This window comes from Myotis nattereri, assembly GCF_964212035.1.
Source record: "Myotis nattereri genome assembly, chromosome: 1".
NCBI lineage: Eukaryota > Metazoa > Chordata > Mammalia > Chiroptera > Vespertilionidae > Myotis > Myotis nattereri.
In genome coordinates this window covers 127,987,768-128,015,222 of record NC_138075.1, presented here as the reverse complement: position 1 = coordinate 128,015,222, position 27,455 = coordinate 127,987,768, and the positions used below count along the sequence as shown (strand labels likewise).

General features: G+C 40.6%; 1 protein-coding gene across 4 annotated transcripts in view; it reads right to left on the bottom strand.

The window, feature by feature from the left end:
• FAM107B (family with sequence similarity 107 member B) overlaps positions 1 to 27,455 on the bottom strand; it is a gene marked incomplete at its 5' end in the record, with an annotated part of 275,235 nt that overhangs the window by 53,724 nt on the left and 194,056 nt on the right. Inside the window, one exon of one of the 4 annotated variants that reach the window (XM_081096607.1) lies at positions 3,497 to 3,679. The exons of the other annotated variants lie outside the window; for them this stretch is intronic. Of the gene's footprint in view, positions 1 to 3,496; positions 3,680 to 27,455 lie in introns of those variants that run through there. 4 annotated transcript variants of the gene reach the window in all.

The window sequence follows — 27,455 nt, the reverse complement described above, 5'->3', positions numbered from 1 at the left end:
CAAATGGGATCTCAGAACATCAGATCAGAAGTAGCTCCTGGTATTAACAAGATCTAGAACATTGACTCCCGATTTGAGCACTGAAAGTCCCATGTCCTGGGAAATCCCCCAGTCCCAGGCCAACTGGGATGGTCTTAAAACGGAAAGTCCTTCATCAAAGAAAGCTCCACTCCCCAGTTTCAGGCAACTGAGACTGCTGGTCATCCATCTTTGTTTATCATTTAACAAACACTGACACCTGGAGCAGAAGATCACCATCCAGGTGCCAACATTATCAAGGAAGGAGGAGATGACCAATAAATGACAGCACTGAAGAGTAGAAGATAGAATATGACTGAAATGAGCATCCAATGCATAAGGAGAAAAAGAGTAAAAATCTGAAAGTGGCCATGAGGAAGAGGGCCCCCACCCCATGTGTGGGAAAAGGCTCATTCTTCATTCATAAGGGCCTGAGACAGTAGCAAACCCAGACAGCCAGATTCAATCAGGAACAGGAGCAACTTGAGGGAAGAAGCTAGCTGAATAAGACGGAGCAGAGTCAGAGCACACAGTGGAAAGTCTAGGGCAGTGGTCAGCAAACTCATTAGCCAACAGAGCCAAATATCAACAGTACAACAATTGAAATTTCTTTTGAGAGCCAAATTTTTTAAACTTAAACTATATAGGTAGGTACACTGTTATTAACTTAATTAGGGTACTCCTAAGGCTTAGGAAGAGCCACACTCAAGGGGCCAAAGAGCCTCATGTGGCTCGCGAGCCGCAGTTTGCCAACCACGGGTCTAGGGTGAGAGGGGAAAGTCCCATGAGTCCCAGAGCTAGAGAATCCCACAGAGGCAACCACAGGGAGAATGGGAATGGTGTGGGATATTATCCCATATAGTTTGCAGGGTTGATGGATGGTGACATACCAATGGCTACTCCAGGGAAGCTGTTTTCCCATGGTCTGTGGGACATAAGCATAGGTGTAATTTCACACACTAAAAGTAGCTATTTGATCTGAAGAAAAGAGATTAGGAATTTTCTGAGCTCCAGAATGAGTTCCTCTGGTCCTTGTCTAAAAGTCCTTTCATCTTGGGACTCAATTCTCTGTTTCACAAATCATCATCTTTGTTCTGATATTCAAATCTTCACCCAACCCTAAGATTCTCCTTAAGTCTCTCACATCTCACTAACACATGTATGTGTTAACCGAATCCAGAAAATCCTCATGAATTTGCTTATGTAACTGTCAATAACTAATACAGAAGTAAAAGTAGAGGAATATATTTATTGACAATAAAATGTCAAAGTTATCACATCAGCACAGAAGGAAGATGAGGAGGGTTTCTGTTGTTTTATCATGGTGAGTTGTATTTTCTGTTTTGTGTGTTTGTGTGTGTTGTGTGTGTATGTGTGCACATACCACCTAGAGATTTAAGTCCTATGGAAGCTAGAAAAACTCAACAATAAAACATATTGTTTCAGCAAAAACCTTTAGCATTAATTAGAAAAAAGTGTCTTCAAAAAGAACTCCCTTGACTCAAGAACAACTCAAGTACTTCTTTTCAGTCAAACCTTGCTCTCAGATTTGGGAGAAGACAGAGTTAAACCAGGCCTGAGAGTGCAGGGCCCTAACCAAACAAGAAAAGGACAGCAAGCTCATAGTTCACCGGGAGACATGATGGTTACTGGACCCTTTGGGAAACCGAGTGCCCTTTGCCTCCTTTCTCATGTAGCCCATGACTTCTCTCTCCCCATCTAGCCCATCAATTCAAGGCTGGGCTTCATGAAGGAGAACTTGGAATCTGTGGCTCAATGGTGTGCTTTTGTGGGTTCCCCAGGATTCAGGAGCGTTACAGTAAGACACTCTCCAGCCTCAGCCCAGCATGCAACCATGCAGGCTGGACCAGTCAAGGGTTCATCAAAAACCAGAAACTGAACACAGAAACTGAAGCAAACCTTCACCAACCAAGTCCAATTTACACAAATGCCTTTACCAATAAATAATTTCTAAATCATTCTCATTAGCCACAGAAAGAGAATCCTTTTATAAAGCTTTCAAAAGTCAAGCCAGTATTAAGATGGCATTTATCACTACATACAAAGTACATGAGAACCCTATGTTAATATGGTTAGCCCATGTTTTTTCTCAAGTGAAAAAACACTGCAAATGCACCTAGCCAAAAAAAAAGAAAGAAAAAAAGAAGGTGAGCTTGTGTGAGTGTAATCTGTTTGTCTAGATCAACATTACATTGTCATCAAATATTTGTGTATGTAGGCCAGGCACAAATATGGTGAAGTAGTATGTAGCAAGATAAGACAAAACCACTGTGAAAATCATTATTACACCACGATGAAGGAGAACATTTAAATACCTATTCTCATTAGACAGGAATAGAGATTCAACATACTCCTTTTTTTAAATATATTTTTACTGATTTCAGAGAGGAAAAGAGAGAGAGAGAGAGAGAGAGAGAGAGAGAGAGAGAGAGAGAGAGAGACATTGATGAGAATCATTGATCGGCTGCCTCCTGCATGCCCCACATTGGGGATCAAACCCAAAACCTGGGCATGTGCCCTGATAGGGAACTGAGCTGTGACCTCCTTGTTCATAGATCGACGCTCAACTACTGAGCCAGCCGGGTGACATACTTCTTCTATAGTGGACACCCAAGAAATCATCTTTCCTAATCCCAACCAAGGAATAAGAAGCAAATTAACAGCATATCAGAATGTTTTGTTGATGTTGTTGCTGTAATCACATATTAGTGTTTCTTTATATCTACAACTACTAGGGAGAAGATGAAGGCAATGAGCAAAACAATTTCAAATCAAGTGCTAGTTTGTTAAAATGAGTCACTTCAAAATACATATGTCTTATAATTTTCATTGGATTGCCATATTTTACCAGAAGTGGATATCTTTTTTTAAAGAAGAGTACATAGGGGTGTCAGGATGGCCGAGTGGTCTAAGGCGCCAGACTCAAGGGACTCCCTTACCTAAAGAAGAGTACAACTTAAACATCAGGAACCCAGACACTGAATGAAAGAAATATGAATTAAATAATGGAGAAAAAAACTTACATAACATAAAAAGACATTTTTAAAAGATAAACCAAGAGCAACTCATGACAGAGATAGATAGATATTTGAAGAAATCTTAGGAGAAAAAGATAGTTTTTGATTGCAAAAAGCCTACTGCAGAGTTCTTTCCCTGACAAAGATATAATATCCAAAACTATAAAAAGTTGACTTTTTTTTAGTCTTATGTAAGTCTGCTGTTTGTCAAACCCACAAGTTCACATGTTTGAAGGAATAGATTATTCAGTGACTAATGGGCAGATCTCAAGTTTATTCCTACTTCAGATACACTTTTTCTTGTTTATACTTTAATCATGAACATTCAAAGTTTTGAAAAATCACCCAGTAGTAAGAAAAAGTTTGCTGAGAAAATTGCATCAGACTTGTCACCTATTCAAGGCCTACAAGACAAAAGGTTACGGAGAATGAACACTAACCTCTTTGGATATTTGCAGGCTCCTTGTCCACGGCAACAAATAAAAAGATTGCAGTAAGAATGCACCTCCTAACAATAGCAGTTCCTTCTGGTGGTGAAGAAAAGCACCTAAAACAAGAATTTACCACCAAACTTCCCTCCCCCACCCAGAAGCTCTCTTTTTGGAAATTAAAAAAAAAAATCAGAGTTCAAGTTCAAAGGGAGACACCATAGCAACTTGATAGGCATAGAAACAAGTGCAAACAATGAAAAACAGCAAACTGTTCCAACTCTAGTACCAGTTACAGACCTTACAGACGAATGGAACACGCTGTAGCAACTTCATAAGACACAGAAACAAGAGCAAACAATGGAAAACAACAAACTGTTCCAACTCTAGTACCAGTTACAGACCTTCCAGGCTAATGGAACACACTGTCTCCAGCAGCACAAGTATAATGCAGTTATGCATTAAACATCAGTTACTCTGCTTGAAAGCAAATACCCTCTATACAAGTTAACTGAGATCTATTAACAAAAGCAAACATTTTCCCCTCTGAATCAACTCCCTCATTAAGTGGTGAGAAAATACACATATATGAACACGTCAAATGCACTGGGAACTTACCACACCTGTATATGCAACATCCCAGCCCAACATTCACACCTTAACCATGTGCCAGTCACCTCTTCAACTGCTTAAAAATACCCTCCCCAACCAAAGGAAGTTGAGGTTTAATATTCATTATAATACCACTGCATTACCTATAGCACACAAGCTTTAAGACAACTAATATTTCCACTCCTAAGGTTCATAATTCATGACATTACAAGCCACTCATGAAAGGTGCTGAGATTTTCTATTTTAGTTTAAGTGTTTAATATTGTGGGGGAAAGGCTGAAATCAGGGGAGGAAGGGCCTAACTCTAGTCCCAATTCATACTACCTGTGTGCCTCTGAGTGGAAGGGTCCACCCCTCTAAGCCAAGAACGTTTCCTTCCAGTCCTATATTGTTGGTAATAAATTAGGAGGAAATAGCAAATCTAAATCAAGGCAAGAATCTGAAATTACAATTATAGAGGTATATACCTCTGTATGGGTATATTTAGTGAACCAACTTCAGGTCTGTCCAGTACACTGAACTCCTGCCCCAAGGCTGACGAAACACGGGGCCCGTAGGCCTTTCTAGCTGACACAGTCCGAGTCCTACAGGGCACTGTGGAAGAAAAAGGATTCACGGAAAACCCTAAAAACTGTTTACAAATAATGCTATCGGGCTCACATCTGATTCACTTGAATTCAGATGTCCACATGTGTATCACTGCGCACATGTGATTTTTTTTTTAAATAAGTAGGCCCCATGAGTTAACAGCTCCCCCTGTTCCTTCTTTCTCACTCTGTCCCTCCCACAACACAGGAAAGATTGTGTAGCTCTCAACGTGAAAAACACCTGGTAGATACTTGAGAGTGCAACTCCACTCTGTAAAAAATGCAAAAAAAACCCCACAAACAAACAAAAGGGTTTTAGTACAACACACACACACACGTTTCACAAAATAGTACTCATCCCTAAAATGGACACATTTCCTACTGCATTTTATGTTTTAAAATGCTGATTGTGACCCACAGTATAAAAAAGTTAGATCCACTAAAGGATGAAGAAACAAAATGTGGTACAGAGATACAATGGAATATTATTCAGCCTTAGGAAGGAATGACATTCTGACACATGCTACATACGACATGGATGAATCCTGAAGACCTTATATTAAGTGAAATAAGCAAGTCACAGAAAGATGAATACTTTATGAGGTACCCAGAGTAGTCAAATTCATAGGTACAGAAAGTACAATGCTGGTTCCTAGGGAATGAGGGAGGGGAATGAATTAACGTTCACGGGTATAGAGTTTCAGCTTGGGGAGATGAAAAAGTTCCAGAGAAGGATGGCGGTGAAGGTTGTACCTAATGTGAATGTATTTAATGCCACTTAAATTATACAGTCAAAAATGGATAAGATGGTAAATTTTATTTTGTGTATTTTACCACAATAAAAAATAAACATAAAAGAACACTGAGTTTGAAAGCAGTCAACAACTGGGAAATTCCCCTAAAAAATGAAAGTTTTCTATGCTATGAGATATTAGTGAAGCCTGCATAATTGGAAAGAAGTATTCAGAGTAGTATTCAGTAGCATTAGTGTGAGATAATAGAGAATATCTATAGTGGTCTCGGCTCCCAGGTTTCTGGCACATAGCTCCTAAAACCCCTGTATTTTCCTAAGTGATAAGAGCAGTAGGAGCATCTTTTGTTCTAATGAGGTGACTCTGAGTGGGTTCCTGGATGGGGGCTGGTCACCAGAATGACCAAGCCATGGTTAGAAGCTTGTTCATCCCTGCCTCCTGTCCTCTGCCCATTCCTCAGAGAGGGGAGAGGGGTTGGAGACTGTGTTAATAATTGATCATGCTTATATGAGGAAATCTCCATAAAAATCCCCAATGTACTAGAGGTTTGGAGAGCTTCTGTGTTGGTGAACACATCCACCTGCTAGAGGGTGATGCACCCCAAACTCCACAACGACACAAGCTCCTGTGCTCAGATCCTCCCAGACACTGCCCTGTGTGTCTCTCTCCGTCTGGCTGTTCATCTGTACTAAACTGATAAACATGTTTCCCTGAGTTCTGTGAGCCACTCTAGCAAATTAATCGAACCCAAGGAGGGAGTTGTAGGAACCAAAAATCTATAGCCACATCAGACAGTTGTGAATAACCTGGGGACCTGTGATTGGCATCTGAAGTAGGGGGCAGTTTCTTGGAACTAACCCTTACCTGTGGAATCTGATACTGTCTCTGGTAAATAGTGTCAGAATTGAGTTAAATTATAGGACATCCAGCTGGTGTTGGAGAGAATTGCTTTGGGGGGAAAACCCCCTCACATCTGGTGTCAGAAGAGTTGTGGGTTTGGTGGTAGTGTGAGAGTAAAGGAGAGATGTGGGAGGGAAGACAATGATTTTTTCCGAAGACAATTACAATCCTAATAGTGTACTCAACTCACACTATTGAATCTTGCTTTTTTTCCAACTATAAAACAGGAATAAGGATGTTTACTACAAAATCAAGGAAAGTCACAATGCTCAAAAATTATTTGTTGATGAAGAAGTTGGGAACCCTGAAAATTTAGTTAATAAAAATGATCAGATCACTGAATAGCAAAGGATATTTTATTAAATTAAATATTCCCAAAGTATTCTGAGATTAGTAATATATCACATGTATTAAAAACTAAGAAAAAATGTCCTAGCCAATTTGACCCAGTGGACAGAGCATCGGCCTGTGGAATCAAGTGTCCTGGGTTCGTACCTCAGTCACAGGCTCCATTCCCAGCCCCGGACAGGGCCCATGTGGGAGGCAACCAACTGATCTGTCTCTCTCACATCTATGTTACTCTCTCTGTGTCTCTCCTGCTCCCTTCCACCCTCTCTCTAAAAATCAATGGAAAAATATCCTCAAGTGAGATTAACATTCAAAAAAAAAAGCACTAAAAAAACAATCAAAACTAAACACTGATTTTAAGTGGTAGATAAAAAAAAAAGTATAATAATGCAAGACTTTTTTATCAAAAAATTATTTCTTTGAAAAAACTTTTTTTTTAAAGATATGCTGATTAATACCACAGTGTTTACCCTTGCTTTTCAAGTTGAGAGCTGAGGAATTTAGTTCTCAAGAGGGCAGAAGGGGCCTTGTTCTCTTACATAATCTCAGGCTCCAGTTTCCCCAAGTGCTAAACCTTTTAAACTTAGATCTATACACCTATACTATAACAACACAAGTCCACAGTAGGTAATCTGGTAAGTAGGCCCAATGTTTTTTTTACCACAAATGTGAATAAAAATATTTACTTACAATCCACAGTTTTCTATTCACTTACCAATCCAATATTAAAGTCCCTTTTTCTCCAAATAAACATTTCTAGGCAATTAATATTTCTGTGGCTGCAGCAGGCCAGGAAATACAATTAGCTAAACTAAGTTTTATTAAAAGTATTGTCACTAATACCACCTTAGAATGGTTTCTTTTCCCCAAGTTCTTCCCAATTGAGCTCAGTCCTAAAGCTGACACCTATTAAATCAAGCCTTATGGGGTCCTCATACTCTAGACCTAAAGTTAGTACATGGAAGTACAAAGCTTTCTTTCAGTCAGGAAAGTTCACTAAGCAAAATGGCAGCAACTTCACTTCCAACAGATTGTGCAACTAGTTTGCCTAACATATTTGTTAACTCTAGGAGTGTGCCTAGCCTCCTTAATTAGATATAAACTCCCTGAGGAGAAATATCCTTCAGACTTATCTGTGCCCAGGATGCTGGGTCTTTCATCAGTTTAATAAACATTACTTGGATGCATACACTCCACACACTCAATCCATTGTATTCATCGTTCTTCACTTTGCCAAATGTCTTTGAATAATTTTCTCAATGTTAGAAATACAGTGAAGAAAAATCTAGAATAAAAAAGTTCCTTCCTTATCATGGACACCATTTCCTTTGGAGATTCTAAAATCATACCACTAGGCCAGTGGTTCTCAACCTTCCTAATGCTGTGACCCTTTAATACAGTTCTTCAAGTTGTGGTGACCCCCAATTTCATTGTCACAAATTGAGCATAATTAAAGCATAGTGATTAATCAAAAAAACAATATGTAATTATATATGTATTTTCCGATGGTCTTAGGTGACCCCTGTGAAAGGGTCGTTCGACCCCCCCAAAGGGGTCGCGACCCACAGGTTGAGAACCGCTGCACTAGGCTATAAATATTACAAGTCTTTATTGAGGGAGGGAAAAAAACAAAAACCTATCAGTCTTGCCAAGAGATAGGATCTTTTCAAGTAGTTCACTGTTGGGTCCAGGTTAAAAAGTAAATAATAGCATTCTTCATTTTGGATCGATACCCCACTGGAGCCATTGATAAGGCAACAAAATATGAACTGCACCCTTTGTCACTAGAATAAATTATTTATTTAGGAATTCTTATTTAGCAAAAGAAAAACATGAGTATTTTCTATTAATTTGTATAGACCCCTCAGGAAAACTCTAGAAACAAACACCTGGAAAAGACCTACTCACTACATTAAGCATTAAGTTCAAGTCACTAAGCAAACTGATTTTCTAAGGGGAAAGATATTTCCTTAATTGCTCATGAGTTACCAATTTGACACACCAATTTTGAAAACCAGTTTATTAGAATGTAAGCTTCTCAAAAGGAAGTTCAGCTAGTTAAGCATCACTTGTAAACATCCACACCAACTAGAGTAAATCTTCGAACACAGGACGGCACTCAGTTACCAAATGAAAAAACTCAAATCCTTTGGAAATAACTATGCTTAAGAAATTGTATTTTCATATTCAAAAGCAAAAAAAAATTCAAAAGCCAGTTATCTGGTTTTCTCATAACAGTGCATATTTAGTTTAAAGCCCTCAACTACAAAGTAAGCAAACTTGCAATTAGAATAAATCATATAAAGCCAGTGAAATATTTAACTCAAAACTGTACTCTGATTATTTATAGTTTCTTACCTCCCTATCCAACTGATCTAAAATTGCTTACCTGACCTTATCTGCCAAAGAAATGGAAATTCTACCTAAGCAAACACAGATATTTCTTTCAGGAGCATTATCCAAGTAAAAACACACAAAGGCAAGTGAATTTCAAAACCAAGATGGCTACCTTACATTAAGAGATGAGAAGGGGATAAAATTGTTTGTGATTCTCTAGTTCTTTCCAGAAAAGATTTAGAGTACCTCAAAATAAAAGTCAGATATGCAACTAGATAAATAGAACTTAAAAGTCAAGGCCACACTAGAGAAGAAACAGCAAAAGCTTGACACTTTCAAGCTAATATAATTCCCAAATCTAAGTATTAAGAGTGGTTTTGAGCTTCCTAGTGGCCAAAAACACAACAAAAAAGTAATATCCTTTTCTTTATCAAGGAAAAAATAATAGCATCCCATCTTCTTTCTCAAGAAAAAGAAAAAAAAATATATCATGGCATGTGGCATGAGAGTCTAAAAAAAGTTCCCCACTTGGGACTTTACACGAGGACCAATGAGAACAGTGTGAATAATATCCTTTATTCATTTACCCACAAATAAAAAGTTCATGGCCCACATGGCTATTTTCTATTAAAACAGCCTGTTAAAGGCAGAAGGCATAGGATTATGCCTTGCCTTTCATTCATTTTAATTTACTAAAAGAAAATGCTACCTGATCCTCCTCTTTGGCCTCCAAACTATGACTTCATACGAAGATGGGACTTAATGTATTCTGCAGAATTTTCTTCCCAAATATATTCTTTCATATTGAGAAGACAGATGATTCGGTAATCCTAGATGTAAGGCCACAGAACTCTTACCCTGTGTTGCTTTGGAAGTATAGTATGAGAAGCCATTTCGCCAGTGCTGTAAGCAGAGTCTCTATCACTGGAAACTGGTTCCATGGGCTTTAATGTTCTGGTGGTAGGGTGAGGGGAGAAGGAAGACAGGCAGAACACAAGGAGCATACACGCTAACTGCAGTAGGTCTAGGGAAGTGTCAGGAGGACAAATAAAGCAGGTCAGGGGCTGCTTTTTTAAAGCCCTGGGCAAGTGTGAGCTTGGCTTATTTAGGAAAAGCAGAGCAGAGGCCAATGTGGCTGAAGCCAGCAAGAGAGGAAAGTGGTTGGAAACTAGGTCAGGGAAGCAGCAGGGGCAAGACCAGCTTCTGATTCCCTCAACACTTAAAAGACATGGTTGATTTAGGTTGCACAGTGCTACGCCACCGAACCTCATGGAAATCAACTGGCCTGAAAGATGCTTAAAGCCATTCAGGAGAATCCCAGGGGACACCTAAGTTGGACTTCACCTGCAGCTGTTCACACCAGCAGTAGTTCTGAGATCAATGCCTAGTCACTATAGCAAGACATACTGTAGGGACTTTAGAATTATTGTTTCAGATGTGTAAAATCCTTGAGTTTTAGTTTGGGCATACTGTTGACACATTCTTTGTGAAAGCAGTTAAAACTCCAACGGTTATGGTTTGTTAGACTAAAACTCCTCAACCACAGAGCATAGTCTCATCATTTCATTTACCACAGGTTACCTGGGTTTCCCTGGGACACTCCCATTTCAAATACTCTTCTTTGCTGTTCCCCAGAAATGCATGCTTAGCTCTCAAATAATAGACTTTAGTCATACTAGAGAATACACATAATTAGGAGACAGATAACAGTGCTTCTAAAAACAGTACCACAGCCCTAGCTGGTTTGACTCAGTGAATAGAGCACTGGCCTGCGGACTGAAGGGTCCTGGGTTCAATTCCAGTCAGGGGCACATGCCCCAGTTGCAGGCTCAATAGCCCAAATGAGGCGTGCAGGAGACATCTGATCAGTGATTCTCTCTCATCATTGATGTTTCTATCTCTCTTTCCCTCTCCCTTCCTCTCTGAAATCAACAAAAATAAATGTTAAAAAACCAAACAAAAAAACAGTATCAGAGTATCGAGGTATATGTTTTTATCAATAACATTCCCACATTTTTTAACATTTTATTGAGTGCTTACTATATGCAGACACATTGCTAATGCATTAGTTGGATTTTTGTAAAATTCAATAAGGTGTGTACTATTATTATCCCCATTTTACTGATAAAGCTAACAGAATGCAGACCCAGAAAGTAAGCCCAAATTGTCTGGTTCCAGAGGCTGTCAAATCACACTACCTCTCTACTAAAAGAAACTGGATGGAAAAGAATTACTCATTGACAGATGTTACCCAGGGACAGAGTGGAGGACATATCCTTTTCTATTTAGCTAATAAGACAATCTATATGTTATTATCACCCAGAATCAATACTCTTTAGGGAGATATAAGTAACCCAGAGCTAAATATACTACAGGGAAAGAATCTACTGAATCTTAGTGACAAGCGATATGAAATATAGAACCACAGCATGGACCACAGAACTCTGAAAACAGGATGCAGGCTCACCTTCCTGGGCATGCAACCACCAACCTACCAGCTGCCCTTCTCTCACATTTTTATATTATTTCATCTGTGCGAGATCACAAGCTTGTTGCATAGCTCTCCAACTGCTTTATTCTTTTTTTAAAGGAGTCATGGAAGTCGTGGCCTGACATACCATCCAAAGCATAAAGATATGATGGGGCGGGGGGCGGGGAGGGGGGGGGGAGAGAAAGGATCAGTCCAACCATCTTGCACATTCCGTTGTCAACATCAGCTGCCACAGAGGAAGGAGAAAAGTTCAGAATGTAAGACAGCAACAGGAGGGAAAAAAAACACAAACACACCATCTTCCACTCACTGGAACAATCTTCTGCATATGGATATGGCTGGGACTCTGCAGTGTACCACAAGGCCACTTCTTGGGGTCTAGGGTCTGGATACACAATACAAAGTATAAGATAATGCTTTCTCCTAAAAGATCTGTTGTTGTTATTGTTGTTGTTGTTGTGTGTGTGTATACACACGGCGAGTCCTTAGGAGGAAAGGGTGTGTGGAAGTGGATGTGTGGGAATGTGAGTGTGTATGTTTCAAGAGAAGTCCTTAGGAGGGAGGGTTTAAAGCTCAGAAAAGGTGGGACTAAAATTATACAAAAATGGAAGTAAACGATGCTTTTAAAAGGAACTCCTACAGATCTCAGATGCTGACACAATGAGTCTGAAACAGACTGACTGAAGAGGCCAAGCCCTCTTTATGTGCTTTATGACTTTATGACTAAAGCCAGCCCAGTCCTATCTAAACAAACAGCAATAGTCAGGGTCCAAATCTGCTCCCTCCGTGGCCCACCCGGAACAGCAGCAGTAACAATAGGAAGTACTGACTCTCCATAGGATGAGATTAGGAGGAGGGTCCCCACTCAGAGTTTCCAATCAAAGTCCATGATCAAGTGACCACAGAGAAACCTAAGGTGGAACGCACTTCCCAGCAGGCAGAGGAGTCCTGCTTCCTCATACCAGGGTCACTCCACTGCATCATAAACAAAGCAACCTCAAAGCACCAGGGCCCCATGCCATGCTGGAATTCAAACCAAATAGCTCACGCAGAACCTGAGGAAAACACCGACTCTTCTTTTGGGGATTGGAGCTCTTACCAGAAGGGACAGAGAATCCATGACAAAGGGAACTGCATTACCAACAACACTGGGATGGTACCCTGGGCCCTGTTCACCCCACCCCACCTTCAATCCCTCACACCTCCATTTCCAAGAACTCAAATAAGACTTCCCAAAACTCTTCTAACCAGGCTGACCAGTAAAGGGAGGCAAAGCCTCATCTCCCTCCTCTTTCCCCCTTTCCCTCCCTCACCAGTCCCTGCCACCAAGGGACTGGTTAGGTGGGGTTCCTGCACCCCAGGGAGCCTCAGGGAAGGAACAGTCTCCTGAGACCCCAGGCAGAGGTGCAATTACGGATGCTGCTGGGTGTGATTGTACTAAACTTTACGGCACTAGTAGATTACTGCCAAAACACAGTCATTGGAAAAAATAAACCAAGAGAAAAAAGAATGCTGGAAAATGTAATGTGGAATATTCTTCAGAGTTCAAATAATAAGGAAAGAGATAGCAGCCAAGCTCCCCTGATGAGGCAAGTAGGCCATGGGCTTACCATAGAACCTCACATCAGACAAACCTCTGATGAGGATCTTTATTCATACACACAACACTAACTTGCAACTATGGATATGTGTGGAGGATGGATAGAGTATTTGTCAGCCAGACCAGGTCTGGCTGGACGGAATGTGGATAAAGGCTCTACTAGTAATTACAAAAAAGATAGGAGCCAAGCTCACCCCAGATAAAACAGGAGGGGTGCCCGCCTTGTGTGTGAGGTACCAGCGTGGCCCACTCTCCTGCCATTAACTGCTGACCCTGGACCCCTCTGTTTGGGGGTGGAGAGCTTCCCTCACTCAGCAATCAATTCCTATGTTTACAGGAGCCCATGAACCAACAAATGAACTGAGTGAGAGCCTTTTACTCAGCATCACTGTGAACTCCTGATTATCTGTGATCTCTGACCTGATTTTCTCCTCGGACTTCACTCTCACTTCTAGTAATATCCTCCTCCTTCCACTTACATCCTGGTTACTGAAAACCTACCTCTCTAACAGAACACTTCTTTGTTTCTGAGAACCCTGTCTGCCCACAGATTCTAAACCTCTGTTCACTGTGTCCATTGCCATCATGGACTGAATGTTTATTCCCCCCAAATCCAAATGTTGAAGCCCTAATCCTCAATGTGATGGTACTTAAAGATACGGGACTGGGGGGTGAGCCCTCATGAGTGGAATTAATGCCCTTTGAAGAAGAGACATGAGAAAGATGATCTCTCCACCATGTGAGGACATAAGACAGCCACCTGCAAACCAGTAAGTGGGTCCTTACCAGACACCAAATCTGCCAGCACCTTAATTTTGGACCTTCCAACATCCAGAACTGTGAGAAACGAGTATTTGTTGTTTAGGCCACCCAGTGTACGGGGTTTGTTATAGCTAAGACAGCCTTCCATACCTTTGAGCCCAGTGGTCTCTCTCCCACTCTCCAGTTAGGCCCCAGAGCTCCAGCTTTGGCCCTTCACCCCTGGCTTCCTAACCCAGCTCTCTATTTTTCCATCGCTCATAAAACTGGCTCAACACTTCAGGTGTAGAAGACTCATGTGGATGGTACAGGTGAAACAGGCACTCATCCCACACCTGGGGCAAACTCGAGTCCTAATTGAATTGATTAGTTCTGTTCTACTGGGTGAGCAAAACCAATCTATATTAAAAAGGTCTGTGGACCTAACGCCGTAAGGACCAAAGACCAGCGTGAGTGGGCGGGGCGCACGTGGGTCGGCAGGGCCGCGCGATTTCACGCGCTGGGCTTCTGGTCATGTATGACATCATATCCAGACAGCAGTTGGGAGACAGCACACACAGGGAGAAAACCAGCTTGTTAACATATGTGCAGGCACCGTGCAAGGTGCTTTACCTGTACTTACCTGCCTAATATTCACATCGTAGAATCAGCTGAGAAAACAAGCTCAGAGATAAAAGAACTTACCAAATACCACCAGGTCCACCTAAAATCAGGTATGTGTTCCTTCTACTGCCAATGTTAGAACTAATAAACGATAACAAACACTTGAAAAAGTCTCATGGGGCATGGTAATGTGAAAAGCATCCTTCCAAAATCAAAGAAAGAACTCCTATATTTATTTAGAAAGAAATCATATACGTATTCAGTTAGCCTTAAAAGTCAAAATGTGGCCGAAACCGGTTTGGCTCAGTGGGTAGAGCGTCGGCCTGCGGACTGAAGGGTCCCGGGTTCCATTCCGGTCAAGGGCATGTATCTGGGTTGCGGGCACATCCCCAGTAGATGTGCAGGAGGTTCCATTCCGGTCAAGGGCATGTATCTGGGTTGCGGGCACATCCCCAGTAGATGTGCAGGAGGCGGCTGATCGATGTTTCTCTCTCATCGATGTTTCTAACTCTCTATCTCTCTCCCTTCCTCTCTGTAAAAAATCAATAAAATATATATTAAAAAAAAAAAAGTCAAAATGTGGACAACAGATTACATTTGGCAAAGACAATTCTCATAAATTTAAATAAATACCTAGGCTTTGGTTTATGTTATGAACAACAATTTTTTTTAATATATTTTATTGATTTTTACAGAGAGGAAGGGAGAGGGATAGAGAGTTAGAAACATCAATGAGAGAGAAACATTGATCAGCTGCCTCCTGCACACTCCCCACCGGGGATGTGCCCGCAACCAAGGTACATGCCCTTGACCAGAATCGAACCTGGGACCCTTGAGTCCACAGGACGACGCTCTATCCCCTGAGCCAAACCGGTTAGGGCTGAACAACAATTTTTAATGTTTAATGTTTCGACACTTTGTATTAGTGTAAGCAAGAACTAAGAACACACATGTAAAAAAGGAAAGTTTTTTAGGACAGAATTGTGTGACGTTTTAAAAAAAACATTATTTTTCTGCAATAAAATCATCACTATCATCCTAGTAACTAGGAAGTTTTGGTTTTGGTTTTTATTCTTTTGTGGTGGCAAGTGCCAGCACATGGGGGAGGTAGGATGAGGCAAGGCAGGTGAGAGCAAAGAAAACTGTACTCAGTTAGGAATCGGAAAGAGAGTTCTAGTCCTAGATATACATTAAAGAGCTTTATAAGAGCTCGTGTCATCAGCATCCCTGAGCTTCAGTGTCCTCTATGAAATCTGAGAGCTCTATATTCTATGAGGCCTCATCCCACACCCTATGACTATTGCAAACATGGGCTGATGACTCGAGTGACACACTGCAGAGAAACCATGGGGTGTGTATTTAAAGAAGACTATCAAATGAATCATCCATGAGTAAAAAGTAATTTATTTCCATTCAAAAAGTCATGTTAATCTACAGGATGTTAGTAGAGAGAACATCTTACAATTATTCTGAGGAAGCTATAAATAGGCAGTATTTGAAATTAGTGAGCTATGTGCAATGGCTCACCAAGAAGCACATGTAGTCAACATGTTGCAGTCTGCATTTGCAAGCTGTTTGCTTTCTAGCACAAATGGCGGGGGGCAAGGGGGGGGGGGAATTTTGGTTTCAGAGTATCCAATCATTACAGATTCCAGCTGTATTTATGAAACAGGAATCTCACAAAGAATTGTAAATTAGAAGCATTTAAAACAAACAAAAGAAAAAAACCTACTTTGGGGGTATATATACGTGGATAGCGACAAAGTCAACTGTGTTTTTGTTTTACCGAAAATTATTTAAAATCACCAATGGTCGAGAGTACAAGAGACATACAGGTGGAGATTTCCCTGGACTTGACCAGAGTTCACATTTCCCCAACTCTGTGTACTCATTTAATGCAGATCGTAGAGCCTAATAACCACCTCTGTGGCATCCACTTCAGGCTCTGTGTGGGCAGCACAGAGAAAAAGGTGAGTCTACCAGTCTTAAGAATAAGAGGCTGCCAAACTCAGAAAATCAACACCAAATGCCTTATCCTGTTTTCAGAGGGCTGACTTCTCACCTCCATCATTCCCTGTCCATCACCCTTCACACACTTACTCTCAAAAGTAGACTTGCTCTTTATGAAACCTTTGCCATAAAACTACCCAGAATGTGACTGAGGAGGAGGGGCCTCTCGAGAGAGGAAGATGATAAAAAAGAGACAATGAGGCTCTTATGTAAGAAATTTTGCTTTCCAGACCTACCACAAGTCAGTTCCTTGGTGACGTTTTCAATCTTTAAAGGATAAGTAGTGATTTTTTTAAAAAAAAGAAGAACCAAAGGAATTCTTTTTTAAAGCTTTGGGTTGTTATATAGAGTATTTACAAAAGAAAGAACCTATCAGTTCAAACCTACCTAGACATGTTTTAAGAGTCCTGAGCCATTCCCGAGGCTGCTCACTCCTACTGTTCACTTTCCTATTTGACCTACTCAGCTCAGCATCCTAGCTGACTGACAGATATCACCTTAAACATGTAAATCTTTGTTGCAGCAGGTATTAGGTGTGTGTGTGGAGGGGGGGGGGGGGGTAAAGAGAGAGAGAGAGTTTACGGTACTGCATTAAGGCAAGAGAAGAATTAAATTGGTTCATGTAATCCAAAGAAGTATTGAACAACTAAACCATAAATAAGTCAGGAATCACTGAGTCTCAGGAAACTCTGGACAAAGGCCCTGGACCAATGTTAATTATGTTGATGAGAAGAAGACATTTTCTAGGAAAAGGTGTGAATCAGAAACTTTCAGATGTCCCCTGTGTAGCAAAATATAAAGTTTACACATTGCTTAAAATTTGTAAAGACTTTGTGACATTCTACATGGGAAAATCTGGTGTAAAAGTACTGTGATTATGTTTAATAAAATGAAGTATTGCCTCTGCGCCGGAAGGAGAACCCGGGAACACTTGGAATTATGGCGGCGGTGGATAAAAAAAAAAAAAAAAAAAATGAAGTATTGCAATAGTGGGGCACTGACACATTCTGAAATTTTGTCCTCTACTACTAACTTTTTAAAACTATCTTTATTGTTAAAAGTATTACAGATATTCCTTTCCTCCCCTATTTTAAAGGTTTAAAATGTCATTAAGACTTGCAAAAGTTACACTGCTATTAAAGTATTTCTTCCCCCCTCCCCCCCAAAAAAAAACAAGTCCTGGGCCATCTATCACCCAAAGGCTTTTTTAAATGCTAAGAAGACAAGCAAAATTACTAATTATTTAAATATTAATCATAGCTAGTGTGTCATTTTCCAATAAATAATTTATTTACAGTAAGTTAGTGCTGGCCAGTTTAATGCAGATCTTTAGAGTACATGGAAGGCATTGAAAAGTCAATGTTTATGGACTGTTAGGAATAAGGTATTCCTTTAATAAGATATAATAAAGTTAATAATAATAATAATAATAATAATAAAAAGAAAGGAAGAAAGAATCCAAGTGAATGGCAGTGCCAGGAGTGGATAAGCACACACTCTCTGCATTGAGTATAGCTGAGTTCTGTGTGATCTTGGGTAAGTTACTGAATGTCTCTGTGTCTCCATGTGCTCCTCAGTAAAATGCAGTCAATTATAGTCCTGCATCACAGGGTGAGGATCAAAACAACGATGCATGTAAAACATTTAATATGTGTGTCAGAAACACTCAAGTATTAGTGACTGTCATTCTGGAATGAGTTTTAGTTCCAATTCTACTCATAATTAGCTGTGTGTTCTTGGGCAAACTAGTTAGCATATCTGAGCATTGGCTTATTGACCAAAGAAACGATGAGTCTAGGTTACATGATTTCTTGATCTCTATGGCTTCTCCAAGCTCAAACCCCCTTAACAGCTCAATATAGTTTATAACTTCTAATTCTTTTTGGTTTCTGGTCACACCTTCTTTATGACTTATTGGTCATGGCCAAGATTTATCTGATATAAGTGTGTGATCACAAAAGAGTCCTAACATATTAGGAAATTTTAAATGATTGCTAAAATAGATAATCTATTATGGTCTCCACCATCATGTGGAATTCTATCTCATAACCTCATGTTCTAATCTCTTAGGTGGGTGCCAGGTACCCAAGTTATATAAGCAATAGAATTAGCATATACAGACAGAATTTAATGTCACTGCTAAACAAGACTAATAAAATTAACCTGGCACAATAATTTTCATAAAAGCTTGTAAAAATGGTACTTAGTTCTGATAATTGCAAGTATTTCAAATACTTAGATAAAGCCGGGCCAATCCTTGCTTCTCTATTAATGCTCTAGATGTCCCCAAGCTGCATCAATGACCATTTTCCCTGACACCTTGGACAGTTTAAATTTCATCTCACATGCTACTAGCATGGTCATTAAGAAAGAAGCATCAACAAGCTCTAATGAAATAATTACTTGGAGCAACAGTCCTCAATGGATGCTAAACAGACATTGGAAGAAAGGTGAATGAGGAAATCCACAATGCAAGGATCAAGCTGCCACCCTATCAACCTCAATATCTCTCAAGGCAGCCAGCCAGCCACTTTCCTGAGATGACAAAATATGCAGTACATAATACCACCAACAAACCAATCTTACCTCAAATTCTGGACATGAAGCTAATCAGGCTTTGGTGCTAACTTTCTATTTACAGAAACAGAGAGATTAGGTTTAAAGAGAAAACTATCAGTGAAGTCCAGAATGTGGGACATTGTACAAGACAACTGACCTGATTCTTCAACAAATAATAGCATGGGAAGAAAAGAGTAAGGGAAGAAGAGGTGTTGTAGAGTTTAAAAGCTTCAAGAGGTGTAACAGTCCCATGCAATCTGTGGGCTTTATTCAAATCCTGGTTTGAAGAAACTAACTATAAAAATATATTTTTTTAACTAAAAGGGGTGAAAACAACACTGGTGAGATGGGGAGTTCTATAGATACCTGGACTTCCCCCGCCCCTTGATATCTGTTCTGGAACTGCACATTCAGTCACTCACCAATTCCCTGTCAAGGGCATGTACCTGGGTTGCAGGTTCAATCCCCGGTCCCTGTCAGGATGCGAGCAGGAGGCAACCAATCGATGTCTCTCTCTCACGTTGATATCTCTTGTCTCTTCCCTCTCTCCACGCCCCCATCCCTTCCACTCAAAAAAAAAAAAATAAGATAAATATCCTCATTCCTTGGGTGAGGAGTAAAAAAAATTAAAAAGCATAAAATCATTGCTCTGTGCAGGTAGTATTTGAAATGAGAAGGAAAAGAGATGGGCAAGGACCAAGTGGAAACTTATATTTTTGCATTAAGTAGTGCTCCACCCAGCATCTCTATTCCCTGGAGCATTTTGGTTTTATTCTTTATCTATTTTTTGTCTACTTTTTTAAAATTATTTTTTTCTTTTTGTTAATCCTCACCTGAGGATAATTTTCCATTAATTTTTAAAGAGAGTGGAAGGAAGGAGAAGAGACAGAGAGAAAGAAACACTGCTGTGAGAAAGACACATCAATTGGTTGCCTCCTGCACACGCCCGGACCAGGGCCAGGATTGAGCCTGCAGTCCACGCAATTGCCCTCGACCGGAATCGAACCCGGGACCCTTCAGTCTATGGGCCGACGCTCTATCTACTGAGACAAATCAGGTAGGGCTACATATCTTTTTAATTGAGGCATAACTTACACAAAGTAAAAGGTGCACATCTTACATAAACAGCTCCATCACTTTTTACCTCCTGCGATTATAATTTCATTTGGTTTGGCTTTCCAGTATAACATCCCCTTTCCTCAAGACTACTGCTGGTCAGAAGCAAGCTTGGAATGCAAGAAGAAACATGTTGGGACCTGCTTCCAACTTCTGAGCCCTGCATGCCGGCTGCCTGCTCGGATGTCCAGCCAGGGCACACAGCGTTAAGTTAAAGAGTCCAATGGCAACTAACAGTACAGCTTCTTTACTGTATTTTTAAGTCTCTACCTCTGCCTCCAAATCCTGCTTTCCCAAAGCTACCCAAGTCATAGGGTTTTTAACCTACTGCTTCCTGGAATGGTCCAATAGATTTGGAACAATGGTTGCCCTCTTGAGCCAATTTCACTCAGCATAGCTAAAATTATATAACTAGCTCTTACCAAGCCATTTGATAATCTTTTTAAAAATACAGACTAAAAGATATGAGGTGTTTAAAATCTTTTCTAAATTTTCAGATATTTATGATACATAAAGAATTCCTCTGCAATAGAGAATATGAAATCTTCCAAAACGATTTTATGTAAATAGGAAAAAATATCATTTAAATACAGAATTGTTACAGAGGACATAATATATTCATATAAAATATAATTATATAAACATCATGAAAAGTGCATGATGCCTAATTAAATGCCATCCGTTAATAAGGCAATAGCCTTGGGACATTTTGTACAAAAGTGGTGTTTCTGGTACATATAACATTTAAAACACAACTCAAACACACAAACTGTGCCTAATGACAGAATTATGTGTTTTTCATTTGGTGCCATCCTCATACTATGCCTAAGAAAGCTACTTCACAAATGGATCGCTTTAAGACACTATCATTTCCACATGGCAATGCCAAAATTAAAATGCAGTACAAAATTCTCCTTAAAATAACAATTAAAGGTTTACCTAGCAAGTTGATTATTCCAACTGGGATTTCAAAGCCCTTCTGAAGATAAGAAGTCAAACTTTTACAGACACAACTAAGAGAAGGCAGAGAGAAGGCCCAAGTGTAATCCTCACTCTTATAACCTTTCTTATAACCCTCGGTAAGCTTTTTCATGTCTCCATGCTTTAGTTCCCTCATTTATGAAACACTAATAATGGGACTTCTCTCACAGAATGACCTGGAAGATCACAGGAGATAATGAAGGAAACCATGCCTGGCATAACAGTAAGTGCTCAGTAAATGCTAGCTATTACGGTTATCATCCTAAGGCCCATCTCAATGGAAATCATTTTCACTAGCCCAGAGTATCTCTTTCTGACAAGGGCAAAGAATGGTCCTTAAAAGGAAATATATTGTGCAACAATGGATAAACCTCAAAAACATTCTACGAAATGAACAGAGCCACATACTATGATTCTCTGTATACGAAAATTTCCTGGAAAAGGCAACACTCAAGACAGAAGAAATATTAGTGGTTGCCCAAAACGGGAGTGGGAACAGAAATGGGCTACAAAGCCTAAAACTGGATTGGGGTGATAGTTGCTTATAGCACAAATTTACTAGAAATGATGGGACTGTACATGTAGAAAGCGTGAACTGTATGGCATATAAATTATTTCTCAATAAAGCTGTACTAAAAGAAAGGATGTGTTTTGAAAGTGTTTGCACGTGTATTTTCATGCCAATCTGTTATGATAGCAAATTCAGATATTTTCCACAGTATAGCAAAAATAGTTGAGCACACAAAGTTTGGCAAGAACCAGAGTTGGATATTAATCCTGAGTTTCTTCCTAGGTCAAACTTCTTATTTCTCTGACCCTGTTTCCACATCTAAGAAATGGGACTCATAATCTCATTAAGGTCAGAGGCTGTTGTGAACATCCTATATAATGAAAGCTTAATATGTAAAATGTCCCCTAGATTGGGAGTTCAACTGCTCACTATGACGTGCACTGACTACCAGGGGGTGGCACGGAACATGGTGGGCGCTGGCAACACAGCGCTGGCAACAAGTGGCAATGGAGGCACTGCTGGTCACTATGTATACTGCAGGAGTTTATAATATGACTGCATGATTTTAGAAACTCACTGGAGGCCCGGTGCACAAATTCAGCCTGGCCAGCAATAGGGCCACAGGAGGTGGGCCAGGGGGAGGGGCCAAGGAAGGTTGACTGTGGGAGCGCACTGACCACCAGGGGGCAGCTCCTGCATTGAGGGGCCACAGGAGGTTGGCTGTGGGAGCGCACTGACCACAAGAGGGAAGCTCCTGCATTGCCCTCTGGTGGTCAGTGTGCATCATAGTGACTGGTCAACCAGTCGTTCAGTCATTCAGTCACTTACTCTTTTATATATATAGATCAGAATGCATCAAGCCCAGAGGTCTGAAAAACCTGGATAAAATGAGTTTTAACTTGAACTCTCACAGAATGTGCTGTGTTTCATTTAATAAAATATAATAAAAGCCTAAGCGACTATCATGGTGTAACAACCAGAACAACTGGTCGCTATGATGCACACTGACCACCAGGGGACAGATGCTCAACACAGGAGGTGTCCCCTGATGGTCAGTGCGCTCCCATAGGGGGAGTGCCGCTCAGCCAGAAGCCAGGCTCACAGCTGGCGAGCACAGGGGTGGTGGCGGGAGCCTCTCCCACCTCCATGGCAGCGCTAAGGAGCAGCGAGCCAAGCGGCAAGGAGCAGTGTGCAGGCGGGCTATAAGGAGCAAGGGGTCCTGGATTGTGAGAGGAATGTCCTACTGCTGGTTTAGGCCTGCTCCCCACAGGGAAGCGGACATCCCCTGAGGGGTCCTGGACTATGAGAGGGCACAGGCCGGGCTGAGGGAAACACCACCACCACCACCACTCCGCCAGTGCACTAATTTCGTGCACCAGGCCTCTAGTACATTAATAACGATACAGAAAAACTTACACCAGTACTATAGCGCTCTCTCCAATACACTTTATTGTACAAAACTTGTGTCCTAGAATAGAGTAAAACATGCCATTTCTGTTATCTTTACAATACTCCTGAAGGCAGAAAGACATCCTGAGAAGCTGGGTGAAGAGAGAAGGGAGGAAGTCCCCACCTTACCCCATGTCTCTCATCCTTATCTTGGCATCACTGCTGCTAAGTTATTAAAAATTTGAGTCAAAAGCCATGGACAATGGCACAACAGCATAAACACCTTGGCCAGCCATGTCAGGGACTGTGTGTTCAGAACTTCACCACCTTGTATTTGCCCTCACCTTGCTGTGAGAGGTATATCTCACTAAGTTCATTTCACAATTGAAAGCACTAGAGCCGCCAGGGATTCTGTAACTTACTGGAGGTCACGACACTGGGACCTGGATCCTAACTAAACCCCCTTCCCCAAATGCCACTTTGGTCTAGGGTTGGCACTGAGGAAGGCTGTATCCAGTAGGTGCTTCAGTGTAACATAAATCAGCACTGACAACAAAAGAGACCAATGGATAATGAGGTGACAAAAATCATGCCAACTACATGCACTTACAACCAGCCAGGGTGTGGTTAACTGGTCAACCTACATTGTTTCTATCTTGTTTTTAGAGGAGACTTCCCAGCACATACTCAACCCAGACGGATTCAGTATTTCCCCCTTAAGATTTCTCCTCCTAAAGACTGCTAAGGATTTATGATTCAGTAGCAGGGATAGAACTACAATCAGCCCAGAGGTTCCTGCATTTCATGCCCTCTAAAGGGGATTTTCTCCACACCCCTAAATCCCAAGACTTTGCTACAGATAGGGAACATTACAGTCACCAAACCAAGCCTCCGCCCCACCTCCCTGTGCACACACAACACTACAGAGCACAGAGGATGGTTACTGCTCTACACCAGCTGCCTCATCTTACATGAAGCCTTCGACAGAACCACACTCTGTTAAAGAGCTCACCTAATGTTAAGCAACACTCCCTGTTTCTGCACTCTCCCCTGCTTTCCTTCCTGAGTTTGAAAAATATTATTAAATATGTCTTTCTACAATTTCCCCCACAAACCCATGGCAAATCTTCTCATTAGTAAGAGAACCTCTGGTGGTCGTAGATGTAGTCAGTTCCCCTCTGCATAAAGCTAGTCTTCAACTTCTGGGAGTTCCTCAGAACAGCTCAGGGACACCATGTCTCCACAACTGTCCCTTAGGGTTATCTTTAGTGAGAACTCTAGAACAATGCCATAGTTTCCCAGTCCCTCCTCTAGACAAAACTGAACAGCCCAGATCTCACCATGATGCTCTTAATCAGCCCTGGGAAAAAACCACTCATTTCCCTCCATGCCTCTCCCAACTTGCCCTTTACCTTACAGTTAGGAACCCAAATCCAAGGCCTTAGCTCTGATTTATATCATTCTTTCTGAGTTACTATAATTCACAAAGTGCTACTTTCCCCTCAGAGCTCTTAACATAACTGTCATTAAATATTTTTTGTGTAATTTTGTACAGTTCTTTAAATATCCTGTCCTGCCATGAGGGACCTCCATCAGTCTTGTCAAGTGCAGTATCCAATGCTAGGCCAGTGCTGACGCATAGGCAGCTCTAAGTAAATGTTAAAGATGGAGTGAATGAAAAGCAAAGATTCCCCTATCAGCCTTAGAAACATCCTGTTGTCAACTTAACATGACTAACTGGCAAACTACACCAGTCTGCCAAATTAGTTTATTTCTTTACTGACAGGGTACTGAAATCAGTTATCAGATGCATAAAAGTGTGGATGCCTTTTGGCTGAGTTTTAAGTACTTAGCGTAAGGAAAGGTTCCTAAGGATAGGCCCAGAACTTCTTGCATAAGAAAAACAAAAATAGGCCTAGATTAGATAAGGAAATTACACAAGGAAATGAAGGGAAGTGTCATCAAGTCATCCCAGCACTACAAGGTCCTGGGCTGGGCACACAGACTTCTCACTGGCACAGCAGCTTTCCCAACGCAATGCATACCAAAAGTGAGAGGTAAAGTGGATTGGTGCCCACAGCTACTTTCTCTAGACTTAAAGAAGGGTAATGGCTCCCCCAAGATATCTGGAGATCTTTACAAGTGCCTGAAATCTAGATCTCATACAACCAAACTTCCTCACCCACAAAGAATTCTGGAGGGAGGGGCAGACGGGCCATTAATAGTAACAATAAGCCATACTAACCTACTATGGCCCCTCTTTTTTAGAGAAAAGTGTTCCACCCCTCGACCACCTCCAAAGGAAACGAGTAAAACTCTCTTCCACCTTTACTTGTGATATTATTTTAAACAATTTAGAAATCAAAGGAAAGAAGGAAGGAGGAAGGAATGGTGGGAGGGAGGGCAGGAGGAGGAAAGGCGATGTCTATCCAGTTCAGGGATAGTATTTCTCATAGTACGTACTTCTCTCAAGCACAAAGCAAATCTACTTTTAAATGTCCCAGGAATGGACTCTCCAATCCACAGGGGTATGAGGCTGGCCATCACAAATAGCCATAGTGAGGCCATCACACTGGACCACTCCAAACTTTTTCTCCTCCCTGTGAGGCAACATTACAGAAAAAAAAATAAAGCTACTGAACTCTGACCTCAATCCAGCTTGGCTATGCTGCTTACATTGCCCAAGGCCACAGGAGAGTTGAAACACAAGATTTAGAGATTCTGATATGTTCTATTTGAGCTTCTTTTTTTACTTTTGTATGTAGAAAGGTACCATTATTTCAGAAGGAATGCTGATAACTACAGCAGACTACATTCTACACACATTAACTTACTGGTCATTACTGCACTGCAAAAACACCTTACGTGTGCATGGAGATTAAAAAGCCCCAAATAAGGAACAGGAACAAAAATTGTACCTGACAGTACATAACCACAACTTCCTTCTTTAAATTCTTCTAACTTCAAGAAGTATTGCATCATCCTAATGATCAATCTACTCCTAAACAGTTGTCTCCAAAACCTCTTTTTACATTGCACATTGGAGAAATGAAATGTTCAAAATTTTACAAGTGGAAAATACAAGTATGTAACAACAAAAACATTCAGTGGTTAAACTGACATTGAACAACGTGTTGTCTTTTTGGTTTTTTTTTTTTGGGGGGGGGGGGTTGTTTTTTTTGTTTTGTTTTTCACAAAAGGCACATACTCAAAAATACTCTACTCATAGGGAAATCCCTGTTATTTACTTTCCCAATGCAAAGTCTTTCAGAAGCAAGCATGTAGTCAGCTTATGTAAGTCCTTCCTCCGAAAGACTTTAGTCAATGCCAGTAGAGCAGTGAGCTGTCAACACAGAAATGACACTGCTATTCCTTGTGCTACAAAAAGAGTTCTTTCCAATATATATTTCCTATGAATCTCAATTTTAATTTTTAAATATTTTTAAAGCTGAAAGATTGACTTTTATTCAAAAATAGTCTATCCCAAAGTACTACTGAAATCCACAAAACTTATCTGTCAGTATATTTATTCTTCAAAAGTAAGTGGAATTTGCACTGTTTTGCCTTTCTTCCCTTCCCTTTCTGTACAGGTGGTTATTTGCAAGAGTATAAGAAAAGATACTTAAACAACTTATTGGTATTAATCCTGTTTGAAAGTGGCAAACCACTATTGTAGAACTAAAGTTATTGGATATATTTTAGTCGGATGTGACTGGTAAAGATGAAGAATCGGTAACTCCCTCATTTATTCACACACATACACACATACTCAATCACTCACTCATACACACACCATGGCTGCCAAGTCATAAATTAAGCAAAGATGCCTTCATCCTCAGGCTGTGTCTTGGTGATTGGGTACATGAGTGACTTCTTATTTATTGTTTTCACTTTTTAATGAATATATTTAATTTTATACTTCAAAGTTTTAAACTTGAATCTATCAGCACTAAGAAATATCTAGCAGGCATCCTGGATACTATTTCAACTTAAAACAACTTGGACAGCTAAAATCTCCAAAGCTACCAGTATATAGGAGGAACATGGCCAGAGGAGAAAACTAATGTATCTGTTAGCAAGAAATCCTCAATTAAGAATGTAAATCTAGCAGGCCTCATCCCATTTTTCTGTACTTCTTTGACTGACACACTCATTCTAATCAAATGACTGCTCTACTGGCATTGACTGAAGTCTTTCGGAGGAAGGAAGGACATGGAACCTTGCTGCAGACAGTAAAATCTGCAATTTGTCCTCTTAAGAGGATTCCTGTCCACATTTCAGAAGGGGCTTTACCATCCCCTACCCATTCTATCAAAACTTAGCCATCAGTATCCATGCCATCCCCGAGGGACCAGAAGATGCTTGGGGAGAAATTGGGAACCAAAATTTTAGGACTTCTTAGGTGCAGAGGCCACC